Source organism: Protomyctophum bolini, assembly GCF_963924005.1.
Source record: "Protomyctophum bolini genome assembly, chromosome: 17".
Classification (NCBI taxonomy): Eukaryota; Metazoa; Chordata; class Actinopteri; order Myctophiformes; family Myctophidae; genus Protomyctophum; species Protomyctophum bolini.
Genome location: NC_137878.1, coordinates 35346386 through 35351724, shown reverse-complemented (window position 1 = coordinate 35351724; position 5339 = coordinate 35346386).

Sequence of the window (5339 nt, the reverse complement as noted above, 5' to 3'; positions counted from 1 at the left end):
GCGAGTTGTGACACATTGTGAGGTCGTAAAAGCCTCAGAATAGGTACGCTATTATGTGGTTAAAATAGTTTTAAGCTTGGTATGACATGGTGAATATGGTGCCTCCGATGGTGTTGTGTAGAGAAGTGCTCTAATCAAAATGGATAGGGCCCTCGATTATGACTGGTTGCTGTTCAGTTAAACTATTCTTTACACACAGTGGTGACTGCGTGACATCTGACTGAGAAATGGATGCCATGGATGCCATCATCCAGTCATAGGGGAGTCTGTCTGACCGTAATTAGTGTGGTTGCCCTAAAGGGGCAACCAGACTCTTGTATCTCTAACACTTTATTCTCTCCACTACTGGAGTAAGACAAAGTTTGGCGCCCTACAACAACAAGAAGTTTTGACTGTACGCACTTGAGCCATATGTCAAATTGACCGGAAAAATCGGGAATCGAGCGCTTGTACTGTGCGAAGACAAATGTTGTATATTTTATTTGATATGAATTTATTAGTGAATTAAATTTCCCCATTGACATGAATGGGGAAATGCAAAAAAACACATTCAAGTATTTTTCCCTCTGAGACTGTAAGCACTATAGTTACAAAACTTTCAGGGATATTTCCTAATTATCACTAAAATTAATTAAAAATATATTTTTTTAGGTCGGCCTCATGGTGGCGCTATAACAGCCCACTTTACCTTTTGGCTCATAACTCTTGAACCGTAGGTCGTAAAATCAAAAATAATTTTACCCTGGATTCCTTGGGTCATGACGCATCTCCCTATATAGGCCACGCCCTTTTCCGCCATGATGGATTTTCCGCCATTTTGAATTTTGTCCAAAACACACTTTTTGCTTTCCCCACTACAGATTTTGTCCAAATGTCACAGAAATCGGCACACGTGACCTCTGGACCCACCCGATTAAAAAAACAACTTCAGAATTTCGGTAGTGCGGATCGTTCGGCCGTAACCGTCGTCCGAAGTTAGTAGGAGGGGCCTATATCACGAAAAACGCCATAAATCACGCACGGAATGTCCAATCCATCCGAAATTTGAATCGCATGTCCGGGGTGGTTCGTTCGACCGAGTTCCGAAAGCAATTCCATTTTCATCCACAGGGGGCGCCGCAAACGCGATAAATGTAACCGCCTGTCGGGAAAACATGCATTTCGGGGGTCAAATCCCCTCCGAATTACTTACACGCGACCTGAGGCGTGACTCGAAACCGTAACAGGCCGGCGAGATCAGCGGGAGGGGTATATATGTAAGCCGCCGCGGCAACCACACTCTGCAATTTTTCAAAATTGCGACCTTTCTAGTTATTAGTGTGGTTGCCCTAAAGGGGCAACCAGACTCTTGTATCTCTAACACTTTATTCTCTCCACTACTGGAGTAAGACAAAGTTTGGCGCCCTACAACAACAAGAAGTTTTGACTGTACGCACTTGAGCCATATGTCAAATTGACCGGAAAAATCGGGAATCGAGCGCTTGTACTGTGCGAAGACAAATGTTGTATATTTTATTTGATATGAATTTATTAGTGAATTAAATTTCCCCATTGACATGAATGGGGAAATGCAAAAAAACACATTCAAGTATTTTTCCCTCTGAGACTGTAAGCACTATAGTTACAAAACTTTCAGGGATATTTCCTAATTATCACTAAAATTAATTAAAAATATATTTTTTTAGGTCGGCCTCATGGTGGCGCTATAACAGCCCACTTTACCTTTTGGCTCATAACTCTTGAACCGTAGGTCGTAAAATCAAAAATAATTTTACCCTGGATTCCTTGGGTCATGACGCATCTCCCTATATAGGCCACGCCCTTTTCCGCCATGATGGATTTTCCGCCATTTTGAATTTTGTCCAAAACACACTTTTTGCTTTCCCCACTACAGATTTTGTCCAAATGTCACAGAAATCGGCACACGTGACCTCTGGACCCACCCGATTAAAAAAACAACTTCAGAATTTCGGTAGTGCGGATCGTTCGGCCGTAACCGTCGTCCGAAGTCAGTAGGAGGGGCCTATATCACGAAAAACGCCATAAATCACGCACGGCATGTCCAATCCATCCGAAATTTGAATCGCATGTCCGGGGTGGTTCGTTCGACCGAGTTCCGAAAGCAATTCCATTTTCATCCACAGGGGGCGCCGCAAACGCGATAAATGTAACCGCCTGTCGGGAAAACATGCATTTCGGGGGTCAAATCCCCTCCGAATTACTTACACGCGACCTGAGGCGTGACTCGAAACCGTAACAGGCCGGCGAGATCAGCGGGAGGGGTATATATGTAAGCCGCCGCGGCAACCACACTCTGCAATTTTTCAAAATTGCGACCTTTCTAGTTAAACGCTGCATTACAAACACCTTGTTTCTGCAGGCATTCAGGGTTAGTCAGGGACTGTTTTCTTGTAGAAATGATTCTGAAGAATACTCATTAAAATGTGATCAGAAACAGTTTTAGTCAAATCAAAGCAGGACGTTTTGAAACAGTTGGTTTGATATCTTCTCATGGCATGCGGTCACAAGCTTGTGTTTACAGAGCATTAGGACATTACTTTGAACGTGGCTTAGCACTGCATGAGCAGCCAATCATCACCAATGACAGGAACTGTACGTTTTAATAATTAGTGTGGTTGCCCTAAAGGGGCAACCAGACTCTTGTATCTCTAACACTTTATTATTAGTGTGGTTGCCCTAAAGGGGCAACCAGACTCTTGTATCTCTAACACTTTATTATTATTAGTGTGGTTGCCCTAAAGGGGCAACCAGACTCTTGTATCTCTAACACTTTATTCACGGTTATTAGTGTGGTTGCCCAAGGGGCAACCAGACTCTTGTAAGTGTAACACTTTATTATTAGTGTGGTTGCCCTAACAGGGCAACCAGACTCTTGTTTTACAAAGACAAAGTTCGTAAGACAAAGTTTGGCGCCCTACAACAACAAGAAGTTTTGACTGTACGCACTTGAGCCAGATGTCAAATTGACCGGAAAAATCGGGAATCGAGCGCTTGTACTTTGCTAAGAGAAATGTTGGATATTTTATTTGATATGAATTTATTAGTGATTTAAATTTCCCCATTGACATGAATGGGGAAATGCAAAAAAACACATTCAAGTATTTTTCCCTCTGAGACTGTAAGCACTATAGTTACAAAACTTTCAGGGATATTTCCTAATTATCACTAAAATTAAGTAAAAATATAATTTTTTAGGTCGGCCTCATGGTGGCGCTATAACATCCCACTTTACCTTTTGGCTCATAACTCTTGAACCGTAGGTCGTAAAATCAAAATTATTTTTACCATGGATTCCTTGGGTCATGACGCATCTCCCCGTATAGGCCACGCCCTTTTCCGCCATGATGGATTTTCCGCCATTTTGAATTTTGTCCAAAACACACTTTTTGCTTTTCCCCCTACAGATTTTGTCCAAATGTCACAGAAATCGGCACACGTGACCTCTGGACCCATCCGATTAAAAAACCGACTTCAGACTTTCGATAGTGCGTGTCGTTCGGCCGTAACCGTCGTCCGAAGTTAGTAGGAGGGGCCTATATCACGAAAAACGCCATAAATCACGCACGGAATGTCCAATCCATCCGAAATTTGAATCGCATGTCCGGGGTGGTTCGTTCGACCGAGTTCCGAAAGCAATTCCATTTTCATCCACAGGGGGCGCCGCAAACGCGATAAATGTAACCGTCTGTCGGGAAAACATGAATTTCGGGGGTCGAATTCCCTCCGAATGACTTACACGCGACCTGAGACGTGACTCGAAACCGTAGCAGGCCGGCGATATCAGCGGGAGGGGTATATATGTAAGCTGCCGCGGCAACCACACTCTGCAATTTTTCAAAATTGCGACCTTTCTAGTTAGTGTGGTTGCCCTAAAGGGGCAACCAGACTCTTGTATCTGTAACACTTTATTATTATTCCACACCTGGAGTAAGACAAAGTTTGTAAGACAAAGTTTGGCGCCCTACAACAACAAGAAGTTTTGACTGCACGCACTTGAGCCATATGTCAAATTGACCGGAAAAATCGGGAATCGAGCGCTTGTACTGTGCGAAGAGAAATGTTGTATATTTTATTTGATATGAATTTATTAGTGAATTAAATTTCCCCATTGACATGAATGGGGAAATGCAAAAAAACACATTCAAGTATTTTTCCCTCTGAGACTGTAAGCACTATAGTTACAAAACTTGCAGGGATATTTCCTAATTATCACTAAAATTATTTAAAAATATAATTTTTTAGATCGGCCTCATGGTGGCGCTATAACATCCCACTTTACCTTTTGGCTCATAACTCTTGAACCGTAGGTCGTAAAATCAAAATTATTTTTACCATGGATTCCTTGGGTCATGACGCATCTCCCCGTATAGGCCACGCCCTTTTCCGCCATGATGGATTTTCCGCCATTTTGTATTTTGTCCAAAACACACTTTTTGCTTTTCCCACTACAGATTTTGTCCAAATGTCACAGAAATCGGCACACGTGACCTCTGGACCCACACGATTAAAAAACCGACTTCAGACTTTCGATAGTGCGTGTCGTTCGGCCGTAACCGTCGTCCGAAGTCAGTAGGAGGGGCCTATATCACGAAAAACGCCATAAATCACGCACGGAATGTCCAATCCATCCGAAATTCGAATCGCGTGTCCGGGGTGGTTCGTTCGACCGAGTTCCGAAAGCAATTCCATTTTCATCCACAGGGGGCGCCGCAAACGCGATATATGTAACCGTCTGTCGGGAAAACATGAATTTCGGGGGTCACATCCCCTCAGAATGACTTACACGCGACCTGAGACGTGACTCGAAACCGTTGCAGGCCGGCGATATCAGCGGGAGGGGTATATATGTGAGCCGCCGCGGCAACCACACTCTGCAATTTTTCAAAATTGCGACCATTCTAGTTATTAGTGTGGTTGCCCTAAAGGGGCAACCAGACTCTTGTATCTCTAACACTTTATTAGTGTGGTTGCCCTAACGGGGCAACCAGACTCTTGTTTTACAAAGACAAAGTTCGTAAGACAAAGTTTGGCGCCCTACAACAACAAGAAGTTTTGACTGTACGCACTTGAGCCATATGTCAAATTGACCGGAAAAATCGGGAATCGAGCGCTTGTACTGTGCGAAGAGAAATGTTGTATATTTTATTTGATATGAATTTATTAGTGAATTAAATTTCCCCATTGACATGAATGGGGAAATGCAAAAAAACACATTCAAGTATTTTTCCCTCTGAGACTGTAAGCACTATAGTTACAAAACTTTCAGGGATATTTCCTAATTATCACTAAAATTAATTAAAAATATAATTTTTTAGGTC